This window comes from Aquila chrysaetos, chromosome Z, assembly GCF_900496995.4.
Source record: "Aquila chrysaetos chrysaetos chromosome Z, bAquChr1.4, whole genome shotgun sequence".
Taxonomy (NCBI): Eukaryota; Metazoa; Chordata; class Aves; order Accipitriformes; family Accipitridae; genus Aquila; species Aquila chrysaetos.
The window spans coordinates 30,050,525-30,073,150 of record NC_044030.1 but is presented as its reverse complement, the minus strand read 5'-3'; the positions used below and the strand labels follow the sequence as shown (position 1 = coordinate 30,073,150).

At 41.4% G+C, this 22,626-nt stretch overlaps 1 protein-coding gene across 1 annotated transcript in view; it reads right to left on the bottom strand.

Annotated features, from left to right (window-relative positions):
• The window catches only part of RNF38 (ring finger protein 38), a 138,951-nt gene that overhangs the window by 37,886 nt on the left and 78,439 nt on the right, over positions 1–22,626 (bottom strand).

Here is a 22,626-nt window from a genome sequence, read left to right as displayed (position 1 = left end):
AACAAAACAAAAACAAACCCCACGTCCAGATGAGTGAATTACAATCCATACTTTAGTATTGCTTTGCAGCTAGCATTGAGTGACTTACTGAAGACTGCACTAAAACACTGAAATTTAAACACCTGCAAGTAGTTGCCTCTTGTTATCTTTATAACACAGATTTGCGATGGCTCCCTAACCTGTAAAAGAATTACTACTAAATTATATTTTAGCAGCATTAAAACATAAAAATTCTAACATCCATGCAAAACCGAAACTGTATCAGAAAAGATGATAACTTGAAGAAAATAAGGCATAACTTATTTTACATCCCTCCTGCCCTAGCATTTATAGGCTATAGAAGCATGAAAAGATGTATAAGCACAGTCTTCACAACAATGGAATCCGTACTTGTCAGTACGCAGATGTCATACAGAGCTTGTGCTCCACATCACATCCCTTTCCTATCATGTCTGTACTTTCATAGCTAATCAGACATTTGCTCTGTACTGCAGCCTGTTTTAATTCTGCTAGCTCAGCACAGAGGTACTACATTCTTCTACTTATTAGTATAATAATGGTCATTGAAAAGTACTTACACATAACCTGAAAAAAACCTAATCACCAATCTGGTTAAGTCCATGTACTTCACTAAAATTCTGCAGGGACTACATAGTGCCTAAAGTTTTCAGTGCTAGTGATAGGAAGGCCATTTACTGCAAGTAATGTTCTCCCAATTGGCTCTGAAGACAAGTAACTACCTCTCCTCTTCATTGTGTGTCCATGCTATTGAATCATTAAATAGAGCTGTCATTCTTCTCAAAATTTCCCACACATCTCTGAATCCAGCAGCAAATGCAATAAACGTTCCTCCCCTTCACCCCACTATTCTGTCAAAATTGTAAGATGCCATGCTGTTAACAAGCATAACAACTGAGAATATAGAAAAATACAAGTTCTGCTCTAGAGCTCACCAACTGAACACACAAAACCTAAAAGCAACACATGAACTACTACACTGGATCCATCCCTGAGTCCAAATATCAGACAGACTTCTCTGACAGAACACTCCTGGTGCAAGCCAAATCCTAGTGTTTTGCTGCTCTCCAGCTTGTCCACTTACTCCATCACTTCTGTTTCAGTCCACGACAGCATTATTTCAAATTTGCATTTAATTGCAGATGGCTGATACAGAGAAAACTGAATTTGTCTGCAATGGTTTTGTATTCCTAAACTGCCCCTCCCAGAGTCTGGTAATCCACAGATTGTTAGAGGTCTTATTTCATATTTACTTGTAGACTAGGCTATGGACCTCTTCTGATTCTTAGCTTTACAGGTGCCTATCATTTTCTGAACACTGTCAGTTGCTTCTTGGTAGGTTACCATTGACATATTGTCCTCCAGTGTTCCTTCCAGTGCAAGCATGCTCTTTTTTTTAACACCTGAAGTTTTGTCCAGGTGTTTAAGAGTAAAAAGGTATTCTTCATCTCTTTTGACTTGTGGCCATTTCATTCCTTTTCAGCCCCATGCTTTCAAATATTTTAACACAAATTGCAGTTTTCCCCGACTGTACCTTATCTCAAGCAGTCACTAGTAATGATTAAGGAAGGAAAAAGGTCAAACCCAAACCAAACCAACAAAGAGCCCCACAAAAAAACCCAACCCAACGAAAGCATAAACATAAAGTAAATGGGGGTGTCCATTTCTAATTCTACATCTGTTAGGTGTAGAACTATTAGCGTGATTTCCTTAGGGAAACAGGCTGATGATGCATGTATTTGTTTGTTGCTCAATCTCTTTCGAACTCCTTAACCAACTGCACTTGAATTTTTAAGAGAAAAATAGGTCAAAAGACAGCTATGCACCTGAAGGTTCATGAAAGTAGATGTCCAGGCAAAGGGTGACTCTTCCAGAAGGCTGCCTGCCCTCAGGAGCTTAACACCAAAAAACTGGAAGAGATACCTGAGAAGTGCCTTGAGAGTAAAGCTTCTGTGAAAATATGTATTTTGTTAGATTTCAGAGAATCTTGGCAAAGGACAAATCATAAAGAAATTATGCTATATTTGTTCTGCCATTCAGAGTTGCTTATTTAATCTGTTTTACTGTTGTCATAGAATGAGCCAGAGAGAAGGATGATCTGTGGCCCAAGTTGGAGCTTTCAGGATAGCAGAATTTTTTACATCATGATGACTGAAGTCTATTCAAAGAGAAACACAGGTAATAAAAATGCAGGTAAATCAGGTATGCTGGGGTCTTGGGAGTGCAAAAGGAAAAGTCAAATGGAGGAAGGAAACACTGGGTTTAGTGAAGCTGGCAGAAAACAAAACACTGAAATAACAATATAACCACTGCTGTCCTGCTACATTGTATAGGTGCCTTTGGCTGGGGATCTCCCACTGCTACTGCCCTAATTGAAATCTGGCACCTTTCCCAAGCATTAACACTAATATAACCTGCCCGGTAGAAAGCAGTCTACTTTGGAAAAACAGTTCTTTCATTATTTTTCCTTTTGTACGTGGAGTGCACCACTTCAAAGACAGTGGAGGTGCAAACTGCTAAGTAGTTAGCCTTCATCATCACTCCAAATTACTAACTCACATAGCTATTTCAAACTTTATAATAAGTGCTAATTGCCCCCTGCACTAAGCAACAGCCATTTTCACTCAAAGTTGCTTCCCATTAGAAAGAAAATACAGATAAAATCAGTTTTGGATCTACATATAAGTATAGGTTTAAAAGGTAATTATGTCTTCTTCTGTAGTGAAAAAGAAGTAACCTGAAGCTAAGCCAAACTTATTTCCAAACAGATGTCACAAAAAAACCCCAACACAAATCTAAACTCAAAGAAGACTTGGACTTTTATCTTAGTTTTAATTAAGAAACCAATTCTCTTGTGATCATTGCAGCAAGCTAATACTAGAATGTGGGTAACTACAGAGAGCTAATGGCAGACACGTATCCTGTATAATTTGTTTTCATGTCATTTTCAATAAGCATGTGGACTAACTAGATTATTGCCAGTATAGTTTTGCAATCTCCATTATTATTGGTCATTAAGTTCAATACTTTATTTATGGAATATGATACTTTCAGCAATGACGGTAGCTCCCCAAGTCCCCAAACCACTCTAGTTGCATCTTGCTAATATTCAAAACATTCTCTGGGACTACTGCTGCTTTTTACAGCCATTATGCTATGTATTTTTCTCCTGCCCAACAGGCAACAAGAACAGAATGTCTGGTAGCTATCAAGAACGATGTATCTAGTTTTTAACTAACAAGGTAAAGGCACTACTTTATTTTAAATACTAATTCAATAAAAAGAGAATGATGAACAGAAATACAGATTACTCCATATTTAAAGGCAACAATACCAGAACAAAGGCATCAGATTGTTACTAGTAAAAGAAACAACTTATGTCAGTACACTAAAGCCGACAATCTCATCCCTAAAAGTTGGCATTTCACAGACACCCCCAGTGCAGTTTTGCCCTGTTCTCATCTGTGTACCATATAAACTCTCACAGAGTAATGGTAACAAAGGCGATTAAAGAGTATGCCCATTTGTAGAACATCCTTTAAAGGAAACATACTACTAAAAAAATTATAAAATTGTTTGTTATACTTCCATATATATTTCTTGCAGTAATTTGTTGTATGTTTTATCTAAATGTTGTTCTATTTTGTTTGGGAAAGACTAGATATTTTCACCAATACAACAGCCTTTGAGGTGTTTCTTTTCCATTCTCCTTTTCCAGTCAAATTATAAAGATCTCACACACACACACAGATGATCAACCACCACAGAAGGGAATTATTACCAAAGCAATTGCTGCCAATATCTGAAAATCACTCTATTTTCCAACCCTCTGCATACTCTCACTTAATGGCCCTGGGAAGTACAACAAGAAACTACTCCATATCCTCAATCTCAATTTTAGGGAATAAACTACATCTATCTTGCAGCCCATGAAAACCTTTATTTTAAAAGTAAACCAATACTCAAAGAGTATTTTCAAGCAGAGCCTTTTCCTTAGAAGGTTTTACACAATAAGTACAATCTGATGGGTATACCCTATATAATCCTACCAGGCTGACTGGAAATCTGCAGCTGCACGTTTCCTCTTCATGAATGCACAGTGAAAGACAATGACTTTTTTCCCATGGTACAAACTGGTAAACATGGAAATTTATAAGCATTTCCTAATTTAACTACAGGCATCTAATGGGCTAGTAAACTGAGCATTTTGCTTATCCTACCTGCAAAGGATCTATACACTCCAACAACAGTGATCTGATTTACACTCCCACATTTCTAATACTCTGATCATACCTACAGTAACAGTAAATTCTTGGGCTGAACAGACAGTAGTGTCCAAATGCACTGGCTTATTGATAGGCCAGGACTAAGCCCATTTAAAGCACATTATATAGCTCAGGTCTAGTAAGCTCTGGAAGAGCTGTGCCCCATGACCCTAGAACCAAGAAAAAGAACATCACTTATGTGACTGGATGGAGTCTTTGAGGCCCATATGGTCTTGTAAGCATTATGTCTTCTTCCATCTCACCCACAGAAAGCAGGAGAGGCAGAAGTTTAATTTAGGTGTGGCATTACAAGGTAGAGTTCACAAGCCAGTTCAGTGCAGAGCTATATTTAAGTAACCTGTTGCTCTTGGAAGTGCACTGTGCAGTGTAGCTGAGATTATTTGTCATCAGGTGTCTCCGCACCACATCATGTCCTGGGTAATGCATTTTTTTCCAATGTCTAACTAGTCACCTAATCTGTCATTACTCTCAACAGTGAAGAAATATGACAGATGTCATATCTTCACCAGTCTGTTCCTTGCAGAACTTCAACTAGCTCCAATGGAAATTGGTCAATGTCTAAAAAAAAAAATTTATTCTGACACCTTTTATGACAAAAAGTTAATATCTGGTAAAGGGGGAAGAAAGAAGTGGTTAATCCCACTGAAGAAAAGGTACATAAAACTCGACTGTTACGTACTGTAATAAACACATGCTTACTGACCAATGACAAAAATGTACATGCAATTATAAACTACTCCAGAATGGGTATTAGAGACAGAGCTTCTAGTCTTTACTGTAGTCTATATATCAGAGAAGTGGCACCACAAATCAAGCTGCAAAGAACACGAAAGTCTTGTTTCCAAACATGTTTTATTTCTGCTGCAAGACAACACCAGTGTATTTCCACAGAATTATTGTACATTAATTCTCTGTTAAAAGTCCTCTGCATAAACCAGCTCATAGACTGAGAGGATTTTCCTGTATTTGTCTAGGATTTACAAGCATCTTTTAAGCTACCAAAAAAGAAAACACATTGATTTTTTTTTAACATCTTTTTAAAAAGCAATAATAAAATCAACAGATAAAGTAAATGCAACAAATATCCCACATCTGCATTTCAGTAAACATGTAATACTCTGTTCTTCTCAAAATCTTACGTAAATATCACTCAGAAGCAGTTCACACAGAACGTTTTCAGGGACAGTGAGGTCAGTAATATGATGTAACCAATGTAATAAATTGTAACAATTATTACCTACTCGGATATTTTGACAGCCACAACCACTACAGTAACCGATTACTTCAAACTTTCAGTTTTCATGACCTCATGCCTTGAGGCATACATGTCACAGGCTATGTAGGTACATGTAGAGCGATGTAATGGACTGTTTTTATCAATTACCTAGATTAGCCCTGAGAAGAGTTAAGTGTACAATGATGCCCACAGATGTTTCTACATTAAAAAGTTGTGAATAATAAAGGTGGAGATTTCTTGAGGAAGCAAGCTTCGTAACAAAACCATTTATTTAGAAGAGAAAGATAGGCACCACCTCATGAAAAAAGATTTTTGAAAAAAATCAATGCTAGCATACTGGTATTATAACTTGGCAGTATTAAACAACAACTGCAATTTTCCAAGCAAGCAGAGCCTTCCTTTAGAAATCTACAGTTTTTCTGCATTCAGAATCGAAGCCCACAAGAGAAGCAGAAAACTGTACCAAAACATCCTCTACTCTTCAATTTTTACATTAATGATAAAATGTAACTAATACTTATTACTATGAACAAAGAAATAGTGTTTTATCTGTTGGCTTCTGTGTGTGACTGGGGTACTAATTAGAATACTGTTCTTACCTACCTACAACTGCATTTCATCCACTTTTACTGTGTGAAAAAGTTAGGTTTAATCTGATAGTAAATGAAAGACAACATAGGCCACAAAAGCTGAAGCATTAATTACACCATCTTTCTCTATGTGCTGCCAGGCACCAAAGACAAAGTAGATTCCTTTAGAGAGATAAATTAATCTTAGGTCTGTTTCCCCAGTCCTTGTTGGCAGTCTGCCAACTATTTACAAAAGCCAGCTATCTAGATCTGCAAGCAAATTTTGGTTAAAACACCTTCACAGAAACACTGCCTAGTATGTCATTTCCAGAGCTAAGTTGTCAGCCTGATTAATAGCAAAATTATCAGTCCCCTCAAATGCACTTTCAAAGAGCTTTTTGTTTCCTCTGCCAACTCCAAAACAAGCATTTCATTCCCATGTTTGGTCCACATATATATTAACTGTGTAAGAAATAAGGTTTGATCGTTATCTATCTATCATCAGCCTAAGGAAGTACTTTAGAGAAAGGTACTTGTAGTTAACAATGAGTAACAAGACTAGTTAGTTATACTACTTGCTGTTCTAGTGTATTGACAAGTCATCACTATGCTAACACATCTCATGATTTTTCATCATGGTGACAGAGCTCTTGAACCCCTGCACACTGGAGACTGTAAATATAAACATCAGATGCCAAAGCAATAAAGGAAGCAAATCTTTCTTTGAACAGCAAGGAAGAGAAACTCAAGGGATGTTATGTGAGCAGTGGGCACCTCCTCTGGTCCCAGGAATTCCTCCTGCCCAGTCCAGTGCGCCCAGGGAGCAGGGGGGTGGTGCTGTCTCCATCCCAGGCTGAGGGTCATGGCTGCTGCTTTCCTGTTTGCAGGTTCAACCAGTAGTAAAACTGAGCATGTATCCCAGGGACACAGCACACATAGGGCATTGACATGGCCTGTCACATGCACTGCCACAAATGAGGCACTGCCTTCAACAGTACCCACATACAGGATGCACATAAATACAAGCACTGACAGCCAAGCCCCCTTCTCCTCGTGGTCTGCCAAAGATGGAAGGTCACTAGTGCAGCACACACACAACACTCTCCAGGTTCAGAAGCACATGCCTGTTCGTGGATATCCCAAGTACCGTCACAGCCCCTCTGCCCACCTGGCACCCCTGCCGCAATCCCAGGCCCTGTTACCCACCTGACGGGTCCCCAACTTGCTGGCTGGTCCAGCTTGGCGGTCACTGCAGACAAACAGCACTCATACACCTGTCCCACAGGCACTCCACACTTGCAGGTCCCCCAAAACCAGAATTGACCTTTGGTCTGCCTGACACCCCAGTCTGGTCCCAAAGCCCAGCTTGCCAGCTGGTCCAGCTTGAAGATGGCCAGCAAATACACACCCCCTCCCCCCCCCCCCCCCCCCCTCCCCATGCACTGCAGCTTTGGGGAAGATAGAGACACTCACTCTCCACCAGCAGCTGGCACCAGGCACACAGGCTGAGACCTGAGGTCCCACTCCTCCCATCAACACTGAGACCCTCAATCACCTTGGTACCCCTAATAGCTTGCTTTGGGGACACACACCATTCCTCCTCCAGTGGCTGGCAGCCAAGACACTCACCCACCCCAGTAGCTGGTACTTAGACCCCACTTGCTCCAGTAACTGACGTAGGCCAGGGGTGCCCACATCCCTGGTCTGACTCCAGTAGCTGGCACCCAGTCCACTCAAACCAGTTCCCTCAGTAGCTGGCACTATGGATGTAAAGTCTGTAGGAGAACAACAAGATAATCCAGAGAGCTACAGGCCCTCCAACTCCTGACACCGAGACCCCCACTTACTTCCACTGCTGGCACTGCAGACCTGGTGGTGCCTAGACCTCCAGTGAGACTCCAGTTGCTGGCCGAGTCTCCACTCAAGCTGGTCTCACTTAAGTCTCTGCAGCACTCACACACATGGGATAGAGAGTGAGATTACACAGAGAGATAGTTACAAGAAGATCTAGTAAGATAGGACAGGCTGCAGTGATCAGGCACAGAGCTCGGCCAGATAAGCATAGACTGGCCACAGTTTACACATGATTGGCCCCTTTTCTGCCTGGCCCCATTTTGTCTCTTCCCGACTCCCTTCCCCTTCACATTGCCTCCTTGGCTGGCATGGTCCCATTGACGCTCAGGTTTGCATCCTTACCACTCACAAAGTCCTTGTTAGCATGCAGTTTCTCGATATCAGTTTCTGTGACTGACCAGGATTGTTTCTTGTCTTTGTCTCCATTAAGTTTGTCTGGTAGCTTTGTGTCTCTGTGTATTTTGTTTATGGCTTCCCCCTTTTCCTTATAATCCCATTTGAAGAGGTCTTTGATTAAACAATCTTTCTGAAATAAACATTGCCACATTCCACATAGCCTCATCAACTAGTGACTGACCAGGTTTGGTCCTTGTTACTGCCTCCCTTACTTTTCGTTGGTCAGGTTTGTGTCTCAGAATGTTCCTATTTATTCCCCCTTTTCTTATTATCCCCTTTTGGCACTGAAAAGGTCCTTGACCAGACACACATGAGCTGATGCTCTCTCCTTTCACATGCCCTTACAGAAATCACACAATTCTTCCACTAATGATACACAGAAAAACCTTAAGGATACTGTCAGACACTACAGTCCAGGAAGAGTGAGACAAAGACTGCCTCTGGAAACAGTAAAAACTATGGAGAATATGGAAAAAAAACCAACAGCCCCTCAACCCCTTGTCCTAAACAAGAATATTTAACAAAAATGAAAAGGGTGCATATAGGGTGCGAGAAGACTTTGTTACAGTAAACCAGGATAGTTCGCCTCCCCCATCTGAGTATGTAGAGTCCAGAGCACATTTTATCTCATTGACACAGTAACCCAGGATCCTTTGCTCCCACATCTGCACCTACTTTTACACAGGTGACAAGTATGCAGTCAGCTGTGGATCTCGGAATACGGACAACAGCAGCTGCACTACACTAGTGAGGTTGCTAATGAGCAAACAGGACATTGCATACGTATGATATGTTGATCGGCCAAGTTTTATTATCCACCCCTGCAGTGCTTTCCCTTGAGCTTCACTCCTGAGCAGGGCTCCACTGCTGTTGGGTCCCCATTTGATTGAATTGGCGTCCTGGGGCTCCCACTGCGGTAACGCTAGGCTTTCATTAAAGCCAAAGCTTTCACTTGCTGAGTGTTGTGCCTCGCCCCGAGGGATCTGCACCTACATTTTGCATAACAGTGGGGAAAAAAGAAACGGGAGGAAAAAAGTGTGATTGTATTAACTTTTAAGCTGACAGATGAAAAGCTCTTGGGGTTTACACATAAAGCTTGACATTTCCCTTAAATATACTCTTAAAATTCTAGCTCTAAATAAATCTAGAAAGGAGCTACTAAAAAAGAAGCAAATACGTGCAATAAATTAAGAGCCCTGTGCCACAAATAGCAAAAAAGTTATAGATTTTATGGAAAGATGGACTATTTCCAAGCCTAATGGCTGCACTTTTCCCATGACAAAATAAACAAAGATTATCCAGTTGGACACAGGGCTTCATGACAAAGGACTTGTCTATGTATAAAGATTTGCCAGCAGAATCATACTGCGATGACACACAGCTTTTACTAGCAAAAGCTCTTTAGAGGAACTTTAGCTGACAGAATAAACATCAGCAATAACAATCTTTTGCCAGTATAACTGGGTTTGCCCAAAGAGTTTTGCTGGCTTAGTCTCATTGGTTAATGTAGTGATCTTTTACATCCTGCCAACTGCGACCAAGTCCAGCAAGCGCACAAAACACTGCTTGCTCAACTTCCACAGTGTTACGTGGGCTTCAGAACCTTTGCTTCAACCCACCAGCATTCACATCACATTCTGCCTGTTCTCATGAATAAGAGAACATCTGGAACAGACACCATGACTTCTCTGGTAAGAGTGGAAAATTTTATGGTTGTTGATAATGAGTATGATCTGGTACAACAAAGTGGTAAAGTGGAGGTAAAGTGGGTACATGGTAAGAAATTAAAAATTCTAACATTGCTGTCCACAGCCTGCATCCTCCAGGCACCAAATTCAAACCCCAGAATGTAAACATTCAAGACAACTGCTTTAAATAACGCATCAGATCTTTTCTAAGTCCCATACAGATTTTACTGAAAAACATCACTTCCATTAATATTCAGAGCTGTTTCTTTCTAGCCAAGCTTTGATGTCTCCTGGTCACAACTCTGACAACTTGGAAACATGGCTGGCTGGGCACATACAACTTCCTGATGAAGGAACACTAATGTAATCTGAATTTAGTCTAATGAAAAATTGGTAAAGAAATACAGTCCTTTCCAAATCTGAAAGCTGGCTCAAACCAGGTGGCTGAAAGGAAGGCCAAAATGAGCCAATCTGTGGGGTAGGTTCAAAAGTCCTCTTGAGACAGTACCTGGAGACCTGTGTCCAGTTCTGGGCTCCCCAGCACAAGAGAAACATGGACATGCTGGAAGAATCCAATGAAGGGCCACAAAGATGATTAATCAATTAGAGCATCTCTCCTATGAGGAAAGGCTGAGAGAGCTGGGACTGTTCAGCCTGGAGAAGAGAAGGCTCAGGGGGGATCTCATCAATGCATACAAACAGCTGAAGGGAGGCTGCAAAGAGCACAGAGCCAGACTCTTTTCAGTGGTGCCCAGTGATAGGACAAGAGACAGTGGGCACAAACTGAAACACAGGAGGCTCCGTCTAAACATCAGGAAACTCTTCTTTACCATGAGGGTGACTGAGCACTGGCACAGGTTGCCCAGAGAGGTGGTGGAGTCTCCCTCCTTGGAGATATTCCAAAACTGACTGGACATGGTCCTGGGCACCTGGCTCTAGGTGGCTCTGCTTGAGCAGGGGAGGTTGGACCAGATGACCTGCAGAGGTCCCTTCCTACCTCAGCCAGTTTGTGATTCTGCAACAGCACAACAGAAAGCAGTAACTGATTTTCACTATATGCTAAACACTAGGCTTTCAGAAGCGTTCTCCTGTGAAAGAAGCAAAGCACAACTCAAATATTACTTTGGGGCAGAGCTCCAAGCGCTACCCTTGAGACACAAAGTACACCTGTGAGCATGTTCCCCACTGAACACCAGACACATCAGAGTATTTAAAATGGGATACCATTTCCCTCTGCACTTCAGAAGAGACTGCCAAGAATTAAGAAAATCAATATGAAACTAGTACTTGGGATGAAAATTCCACAAATAGAGATCAAGAAACACTAAGCATGACATAAACTGCTCCTATGGCTATAGCAAAGTGCACAGAAAAAACATAGTTGAGAAGAAACCCCCTCTTTACACCCTCTCTGTGGAATTAGAGAGAAAATATTCTCTTTCAATTCTTAGAGACAGAAGAGTCCTTAGTAAGGCACATCATTCTGAAAGGAAGCCTACAATGTTGTCTTGTCACCATGTGGTAAGAAAAAAACTAGTAACTGCATTTTAAAATGGAAACCAACTTACAATAACAATGTCAGATTGCCAGTATAAAATTTGCTGTAGCAGGTTTACATGTATCAGGTTTCTTAATAATTTCTGTGAATTAAAGATAGGGAAACAGCAAAAATTTACACAGTATTTAGTAAAAGGAACATAAGCTGTAGAATAAGTGGAACACTACCAAACATAGTACACAGAGGATAGAAGCCCGTCTAATTTTTTTGTTTCAAAGCTATAATGGTATATATATCAATTAGACTGTTTCTGTACCAAGAGCACTCATCAGTAATCTTTCTGGGCCATCCATAATTCACTCACGCTTAATAGGATTAATTCATTATTTACTGATGGCAAGCACAATGGCCAATATTGTTCTTCAGCAACCAAAACTGACAATGAATCCTCCATGCGAAGTGTTTCTGCAAAAGATTTGAGACATGCAAAAGCAACTTACATACAAATAGCATAGAATATATTCCATCAAATGCATCTCTTCATTTTACTTACGATGAAAACACATTAATAACCTGAATATTTAATTTTTTGTTTAATTGACAGGCTGACAGCCATTTCCAGGGTTTTCCCTGTATTAGTTCCTTCTCTGAAATGCAATTCTCATTTAACCAGGTGTTTAGGATACACAAGAAACAACATTAAGAGATGGCTAAGCCTAAACTTCTTAAGTTTCACACAGTAAATATTTTAAACAGTCTTAAGAATTTGATTCTTAGGTGTCAATTTCTCATACCAAATGCTGGAATATTTCTTTGCTGCATGTGAATTTAAAAAGCACAACATAAAAAAAAGTAAGAATCTTAGTGTCCTATTTGGGACACTGCAACACTCTCAATAGCAAGAAGAAATTAAGCAAACTGTGTTTAGCAGGACTACACCTTTCACATTTTCAAGTTCTACTGCTCATTCAAAAAGGAAAGTGCAACCCATATATCACATCTGAAGCATCTCCTTTTCTAATACTGAAGCAGGTTTAAGAATCAAGGAAACACACAGTCATCTCAAAGTTCTTCAAACTGAATTTATTAGTATTTGCTACTGCTTGCAGTATTTGCTGCATGCAAACAAGAATCCTTTGAAATATGAAAAGATTTTGCAATCATTTTTCAGAGAAATGAATCAAAGCAATTTCAATGCTGCTAAACTCACAAAAAAGGTAGTATTTATTTTTACATCACATCAAGGTGTTTTTTCCGAATAGGGATCGTTACCTCTCATAATCCAAAACACCAACCAAACTTCAGTAAGGGAAAAAAACTCAGCTATACCTCCCTCTCTAATTAAGAATAAAGTTGTTAGAAAAATATTAATTTTACTTTAAAATCCCAGTTTATGGTCTCAATTTTGAACTCAACTTTGTCAATGTTGTAGGTGATAATAAATGGAAAACAATTTGTGCTGTTTCTGCAGATGTTTCCTGCAGTTAACACATGATGGCAGCAAGCAAAACCCATTACATACATTTAGTATCTCACTGAATATTTGTAAGCTTTCTTTCTTAAAACTGGAACATTTAAAAATAAAACAACAAATAAAAACCCAACACATAGTACTTGTATCCAGCAAGATTTTTTTTTATATTTTCAGTTTATAATTTCCTACCAGTTCATCTCCAAATTGCCTACCAAGATCTGAATTAAAGCGTCCATGTTTTGACATCAACACCACCTAACACAACACAGAAAGTGCCATTTCAGGAGATGGTGCTAACAGCAGCTTCTTAGCATACACAGAGTCCCGAACTCCTATTTAGGTATGTAAATAAAACAGAAGATAAGTTTTTAATTAAAATCACAAATTTGTAGCTACAGAAAGAAGCTGATTTCCCTATATATAAGGCTGAAACACATTTAACTTTGTGTGTGTATCATTAAAATACGTTGATTACTATAAAGAAATTACTTTAAATGTCATAAAACATACTGAAATTGATATACTTAAAATGATGCCAGGGCAAGAGGAAAGTGGTGAAATCAAGACAAGGTGTTCAGATATAGCCACATTTCAAAAAGATCAAGTTTTCAATTTTAAAAATAATTCTACTCTTTCAGCTGATGGGACAAGAAGTCTGAAGAGAAGTCTGGCTCAAAGCTGTCTTCATACCAAGGTCTTCTCTATGTATAGTTTGAATGTACAGTATGTATTCACTATTGACTTTTCCATTTAGGCATGTGAACTAACATACAGGTACATCAACAGAGACAGGGTAATTAGACCATTATAAAACAAATCACACTCTTTCTACTTAAAGAACTTTTTCCCCACAATAAACTATATATATATGCACACACATACATAAAACACGATGTAAGTAAATGGACAAGGCAGCATTTGAGCACTGAAGACTGAAACTTCTTATCTGGGTAAATTAATGTTACGCTGACCGTATTTGTTGACAAAGAGTTAAAGAATATCCAAACACTGAACTAAGGCATACTGCTACCTAAGCACTCGAACTAGTATTTACAGAGGCATGAGCCAATTTTTGACAGAAGACTATATTTTAACCACCAATTAACATAGATGATTTAAATCAATCCTCCCAAAACTTCAGCCCGCAAAGAGATTACATTTACACTGGTATGTTACTTACGCTACTGTAATTGGTCACAAAGGCAAGTCAGCACTAGAAATTTGTTCCTAGGAAAAGAACTACTGGCATAATACCCCAACACATATTGTGGTAGAACATATTCACATTTGGCTTCCTTCACTGGCTTTGCCCCTCATCACAACACTGAGCTGCGTTAGCAAAAGATGTATGTCTCTGCTCAGCACACCATACTGTTAAAAATTTCTGTGTATAATGCAGTATTATGTGTTCTGAGAAACTGAGGGAAGCCAGGACCTAATGTCTTCAGGAATGTACCACAGTTTACTCTCTACATTCTTCCAGTCTCTCCATATTGCTGAAGTTTGAAGCCTCAACAAGTACTCTTAATCCATTTTAGAAACTACACAATGAATCCACAAAACAACCTACCTACCTAATTGGTATGGCCAAACTGTCGTGTTCTTCAACATACTGCAACATATACACACTGGTATTAGTGCAAAAAAAAAGTTGCCATAAAACTTACAGAATTGTACTTAAACACAGGCCTGAAAATTCAAAGAGGGCTGAGATACTTAATTCTAAGAATAAGACATTCTAAGTTCTACCTTTTTCAATTTCCTTCTTCTCTGGGGAGATCCCACAGAACAAGGGAGAAAACACATCCCACATGGCACAGTACAACTGCAGCTGCATGGTGTTTAGTTGCCAGCTGGGATTAAACCACAACAAGTATGTAACTGTCACAGAAGTCTCCAACACCAAAGTGTCAAGGCTCCTCTCACACTGTATTTTCAGTTCTCTGCTTCTCCCATTTCTGACACTTAATTTGTTCTTTCCTTCTTCCAGGCCATTTTCCACATAAAAGAAAATTTTCACAGCTGAAACAAATACAAAGGCTTTACTTTGTCAGTCATACAGTTTGGGACAAGTAAACTCTCTGTATCACCTACAAATGGCTGAACACAATGGTATGCCCACTGAGCATAACGTTATGGTTGGCATCTTGTTAACCAATTTCTTGTTAAAACTGATTTATTTACAGTGCAGAACACTTTTACAGTTTTACTATTTACAGTGCTTATACACTGCAGAACCACCCTTAACGACAGTACAAATCTAGGATTCCATTTAAGTGGTTGTTTACCTGAACTTTAGTAAAGCCTTTGACACCACTTCCCACAGCATTCTCCTGGAGGAACTGGCTGCTCACAGCTTGCTGTGCACTCTTTGCTGGGTAAACAACTGGCTGGATGGCTAGGCCCAAAGAGTTGTGGTGAATGGAGTTAAATCCAGTTGGTGGCTGGTCACAAGTGGAGTTCCCCAGGACTCAGTATTGGGGCCAGTTCTGTTTAACATCTTTATCAATGATCTAGACAAGAGGACCAAGTGCACCCTCAGTAAGTTTGCAGATGACACCAAGCTGGGTGGGAGTGTTGATATGTAGGGTAGGAAGGCTCTACAGAGGGATCTGGACAGTCTGGATTGATGGGCTGAGGCCAGTTTTGAGAGATGAACAAGGCCAAGTGCCAGGTCCTGCACCTGGGTTGTAACAAACCCAGGCAATGCCACAGGCTTGGGGAAGAGTGGCTGAAAAGCTGCCTGGTGGAAAAGGACCTTGGGGTGTTCGTCAGCAGCCGGCTGAATATGAGCCAGCAGTGTGCCCAGGTGGCCAAGAAGACCAATAGCATCCTGGCTTGTGTCAGAAATAGTGCGGCCAGCGGGAGGGACTAAGCCTGACACTGGTGAGGCCACACCTCAAATACTGTGTTCAGTTTTGGGCCCCTATTGTGGTTTAAGCCCAGCCAGCAACAAAGCACCATGAAGCCGCTCGCCCACTCCTCCCCCCCCCCGGCTCTGGTGGGATGAGGAGGAGAAAATATAAAGAAAAGCTCGTGGGTCGAGACAAGGACAGGGAGAGATCACTCACCACTTACGTTCACGGGCAAAAACCAGACTCAACTTGGGTGAAAACCAAAATCAATTTAATTTGTTACCATTCAAATCAAAACAAGGATAACAAGAAGTAAACCCAAATCTTAAAACAACTTCCCCCCACCCCTCCCTCCTTCCCAGCTCAACTCCACTCCCAATTTTCTCTACCTCCTCCCCACAGCAGCACAGGGGAACGGGGAATGGGGGTTGGGGTCAGTTCATCACACATTGTCTCTGCTGCTCCTTCCTCCTCAGGGGGAGGACTCCTCACTCTTCCCCTGCTCCACCGTGGGGTCCCTCCCACGGGAGACAGTCCTCCATGAACTACTCCAGCATGAGTCCTTCCCACAGGCTGCAATTCTTCATGAACTGCTCCAGCGTTCCAGGGTCCTTTCCATGGGCTGCAGTCCTTCAGGCACAGGCTGCTCCAGCGTGGGCTTTTCCATGGAATCACAGCCATCTTCAGGGGCATCCCCTTGCTCTGGCATGGGGTCCTTCACGGGCTGCAGGTGGGCATCTGCTCCCCTGCTCACCTCCATGGGCTGGGGGGGACAGCCTGCTGTCTCACCACGGGCTGCAGGGGCATCCCCTCCTCCTACGCACCTCCTCCCTCTCCTTCTTCACTGACCTTGCTGTCTGCAGAGGTGTTCCTCTCACATTCCAATCTCCTCCCCCTGCTGCAGGTTCCACTTCTTAAAAATGTTACCCCAAAGGTGCTACCACCATTGCTGATTGGCTTGGTCTTGGCCAGAAGTGGATCCGACTTGGAGCCGAGGAAGCTTCTGGCAGCTTCTCACAGGAGCCACCCCTGCAGCCCCTCCCCCACTACCAAAACCCTGCCACACAAACCCAAACCAGCCCCTCACTACAAGAAAGACACTGAGGTGCTAGAGCGTGTCCAAAGCAGAGCAACAAAGCTGGTGATGGGTCTAGAGAACAGGTCCTAGGAGGAGCAGCTGATGGAACTGGGGTTGTTTAGTCTGGAGGAAAGGAGGCTGAGGGGAGACCTCATCACTCTCTACAACTACCTGAAAGGAGGTTGTAGCGAGGTGGGTGTTGGTCTCCTTTCTCAAGTAATGAGTGAGATGATGAGAGGAAACAGTGTCAAATTGCACCATGGGAGGTTTAGATTGGATATTAGGAAAAATTTCTTTACTGAAAGGGTTGTCAAGCACTGGAACAGGCTGCCCAGGGAAGTGGTTGAGTCACCATCCCTGGAGATATTTAAAAGATGTGTAAACTCGGCACTTAGGGACATGGTTTAGTGGTGGACTTAGCAGTGTTAGGTTAATGGTTGGACTTGGTGATCTTAAGGGTCTTTTCCAACCTATATGATTCTATGATTCTTTTTAAAGCTCATCATATTTAGACTATACACTACATATTACAGAGTACTTGTTTTAAACCTACACAGGCCATTTCATTTTTACTAACAGCTTATATAAGTTAATAGAGTTGCTTTAAAAAGCTTTGGAAAAGAAAACAGTTCTCTGTTAGTTGGGAATTGAACACACCTTTTGCCCTCAGTAGCTTGTAGAACTTCATTTTTTGCATGTGTCAGACTCCCCACAGGCCCTGTGAACATATTAACTGCTGCAACAGCAGCTGGTTCCTCTGCCCCTACCAAACACACATATTGGGAGGCTGTCATCTGGACATGTATATAATCCTTGTAATTGGATGTAAGGGGTAGAGAAGTCAGTCCTCTTAGACAAATTATAGGAGACACCAAAACCAAGAAAGAATTGATATTTCCTGGTAAGTTAACCTAAAAGGAATATGAGAAAACACTGTAGGTCCTCAGCTTCAAGAAACAGCTCACACTTGTGTAGATCTTTTCATTTACTTTAGAAAATAGGATTATTCTCATGCAAAGTCAGAATAAGTTTTGTTAAAAAAAACAACCAACAAACCACGATACATATCAGATAATGTGTGAAGGAAAAAAAGCCTTATTCCCCCAAATGCACTCAAATAAGCATGGTTTGCTGGCTGACTTCTCAAACTTCATCCCACATTTTTACTAAGGAGAAAAAAAGACATGAGAATTTAAAGCATGCAAGAAATTCAGTGAGATATGTACTTCTTTTATACAGTCTCAAGCTCTGCCCTACGCTGAATGAAGTCACCATCACAGCTATGAACTGTTAAGTCACATTTCAACTACAGAGTTGAAACTAAACATCCAGAGAATACAAACACTACGGTAGGTCTCCGTATTTGAATTTGAGAAGAGTGCTCTGACTGTTCTCCGATACAGTAAGAAATCTGAAAATACAGAGAAAGAAAGTTTCACTTATGATCTCTAACCTATATTCAGTAGAGATTCACATACAAAATGACTAAATGCGTATTGGTCTTGCCAGGCTCTTTGTGTTCACATCTGAATCTTTTTCTCAAATCCATATTCATCCACTTGGAACTTTGCTACTCATATTTACAAGTTCCTTCCACAATGTTACTTAAAATGAATACCTGCTCCTACTCATTTATGTCTCCAACCGTTTCACTCCTCTCATTTTACATTCAGTTCCAATGTTTTCCCAACAGACTTACACACAGAGGACACCAAAACAAAAATGCCCTCCCTCAGTACTTGCCAAGAAAATAGTTTTAAATGTCTTTGCAAGAGACTGATTCCTAAGAATCACATTTTGAAAATGCAGCTCATCAAAAATATTCAGCACATCACAGCTTTTTAAAAGAACAATCCCAACACAGATCATCTAAAGAACCTGAATAAGGAAGAGAAGTTCTTAATTTTTGTCTACAGAGAAGGCTATCTCAAAGTTCTCACGAAGACTGCCTGACAGAGCATATGCTCAGCAGCACCATAAACTGTGCCATGAATGCTCTTATCCCTGCTCGCACAATGATTTACTCTTACTGCAATGTGAAAGAAAAATTTGGCCAGTTCTGTCAGAAACGAACAGAGCTGGCAAACACAGATCACAAGACTAAGATAAGAGGCTCTGGACAGAGGATAGGGTTGAGTTCATGCAATTGCCAAGCTGGCCTAGGAGAGAGGTGTTCACAGATTTGAGGGATAGGAACAAAATTGCAAGAATGACAAGATGAAAAGGCTACTTAAACAGAAAGCAAGAAAAATGCAGCATATGTAGTGGCGCTCACATGAAGTGCCACACTTTTTTTATAGTACCTGAGGTCGTAGTGGGAAATACAAAAAGCAATGTTACTGCAAGTGAACCAGGAGGAGTAAAAATTTCTGGGACAGCAAATCTGAAATGTGCTCACTGAGAACCAGGAACTGTGGACACTAAAAAGAAAAAGTCTCTATTCTTCTGAGAGAAGAAGAGGAAAGGCACCAGTCTTTTTACAGCTGGAATGCCTATAGAAGACACGAGGTGATGCAGATTTATACTGCTTAACTATTTTTCTATCAGATGAGGAACAGTTTCACTGCAATCCAGACAAACTTGTTGGACAGCAATCAACAAAATACTTGAGGTGCAAAAGGACTTCCTTTCTTTCTTTTCCCTTCCCACCGTTTTTAAAGAGCTGCTGCTGCTAACATTTTACTGCCATTGAAGACAAAAAAGCCCTAGCTTTCGCTGTTCTGACAAACAGAATCAGTAGAGGGCACCAAAAAGCAAAGGGAGTTTCAGTGATCTTTCAAAGAGCTTAGTAAAACAGGAAACTAAGCACTCCCAAGTGAAGCTGAAGAGTAAAAACCATGAAAATCATCCTGATAAATCAGAGACCTAGACAAGCTTTGCCCACAAGAGAATTTAAATATGCCATGTTAGATTATTTAACTTGATATAGATGCTTACATAGACAAGAAAACCATAAGCTGTATTTATGTATGAACTGGTTAAGTCAAACCTATCTTCCCAGAAGTTTCAAGAATCAGTCCTCCACAGTCAAAACAACTCTCTGACTAAAAATAGGAAAAGAAGAAATTTCACATCCTACCTGTACCCTTATTCCTACGTTTCAAATCCCTCTGGGTAGAGGTGGTGGTGGAGCTACATACAAAGACTACGTCAGAAAACCTTTAGAAGTCTAAGACTTGCTCTGTACAAAATCTCATTAGATTCACCAGGAATTTAGCCCACGTAGTTTCCATGGGCAAACATGTATGACAGCTCTGAAACGCAACAAGACTGCAATTTAAGTTTCAATTCAATAATAGGCCCGAAGAAGTAACTTGTCTTCGTAACTGCACCATTTTTTATACTCTAATAAAAGCTTGCATAGAGGCCTTTTAATTCTTAAAGGCTTTATTAAGAGTTGAAAAAGTAACTTGACTTCATCAACAACATCACTTTAAATCATATAAATTATCTTCCATTATGTCAATAAACCATATTGAGAAAATGTATTTACATAAGCTGATACAGAAACTTCACAAATCACAATAGCACTGATGCCACTGATGTCAGCTTCCAAGCCAAACCATATCTTTCACAAAAAGAGAAGACAATTATGTGCTGTAACTCCCACACCACTGCAGGTAGAAAGCATGGATGGATCAACTTGCAACTTCAATTTAGTATTTATTATACTTTTATTAAAAAAATTGAAGTGAACCAGCAAATAAAGTTTAACCTGCTCTATAAGTCAGGGAGATGACAAAGGAAGTTTCACATAGAAGAATATTGAGACGTCTTATTTATAAGACCCTTTTATTTATATACCACTTCTCTTCTTGCAATTACCACTCTTAACAAGTACTATCTGCTGGTAACAAATCCCCGGAAACCTGCTTCACACTGGTATTCTATGTACGCATAGGTTTTTTTCCTAGAGATCTGGTGATCAAAAACATTATCAACTTTCACTAACCATTATATCTGCCATGGCATCTATTTGCTCTCCTGTCTCGTACTTAATTCTCTAACGACTGCACCCTTCCTTTTTCTTACTGCACACGTAAGTATCCGTAGGGAGTTTTTTCCCCTCTTTCTCAGAACAAGAAAACCTCTAATACCACAGCTGCAGTACCCCCTTGAAGGGAAAAAGGGTTTGTATTTTTCATTCTTGTAGTGCTATGAAGCAGTTAAGGAGGCTGTTGGGCCAATAAATAGCAAAATCCCCAGGATATGGATAAATACCATAAATCTGGCAACTGAAAGCAAAGTAGTTGCCTCGGTGAATGGCATTTAAGAACAAGCACGTCAGCAACACCTAATCAAGTAGTAAGCAATACCTGAATAAGGCAGACTATTAGTAGTGTCATTCATTTTACCATTCCAGTTGCCTCACTATACATTTGAAGAACTTATTAGAACATTATGCATTTGCTCCAAATACTACTCTCAAAAATCTGTTTCCAAATCCAAATGCTATACATTCATAAACATTCTCATGACTTACAGTTCAATGAACTTCTGTGTAACTCATAAATAAATTAAATAACTTAAAAAGGATGTCTCCAGAAAACATCTCAACGCATAATCAGTTTTAAAATACACTTCTTGAGGAAACAAGAAGCATCCTTCTGGTCTCAAGTATAAAAAAAACCCCTTCATTCTATACAGGACTAGGAATTAATTTATATATACTGTAAAATATTAACAGAATGCCCTAAAATGTATGCTTGCTAACATCGATGCTTCCTTGAACAGTTGTTCTTTCTCAACTAACTTGAGAGGATTAAAGACATCTAGAAACTTCATGTTAGTTCGAGAATGGAAGTACAATCGGCTGTTTGGTGCTTCAGAAATATTTGCTACCTCCTTGCATGCAGCACATGGAACCTGCTTGTCGTCTCAGGAACACCACAAAGCAATTCAGTTCTGGAAAATCAGCTGATTTTTAGGTTCCAGTTCTACCTTTCACCACAGCAGATAAAGCAATTTTAACAGGTTCAGACGCTTATGTTCCCCGAATTAACCTCGCCGAGGTCTCGTCCACCTTCCTTGCAGGCTGCTGCGGGCACACGGGGCCGCTCAGGCTTCCCTGGGGCGACCTCACGCCCAGGCCGCGCGGTCTCCTTCACCCTCTACCTTTACGAACAGCAGCAGCCCAACAGAGCCGGGTCCTGCACGAAGCCGTCCCGGGGCGCCCTCTGCCCTACTGCCGGAAGATCGCTCCCTTCCCCACCTCGGCTGCCGGGCTCAACGCTGCCGAGTCGGGGGCACCAGGCGGTGCCGGTGAGGCCCCGCCCCGAGCGGGCCCACCGCTCTCCTCCACCCCTACCTGCCGTCCCCACACCGGTACCTGGGGCCGCGGGGCACGGCGGGGCCGCGCCCCCGCGTCTTCCGCGCGCCCCGCAGTCACCGTCAGGGCTGCCGTGCCGCCTTCTGTCGTGTGGGCCGGGGGGGTCCGCTGTTGCCGCCCGGGCCGCGCCTCGGCCGCCTGCCCGCGCGATCGCTTCCGGGAGCGTCGGCCCGGCGTCCCCCGCCCATCACAGGGCGAGTCCCCCGCGTGCCCCTCGGCCGTTCTGCGTCCGCGCCGCCGTCACTCGCTCCCGCGGCCCGCGACCGCCGCCGCCCGCCATATCCCGCTCCTCCGGGGCGCCGCGGCCTCGCGCGCACCCCGCCGTCGGCCGGTGACGTCACTCT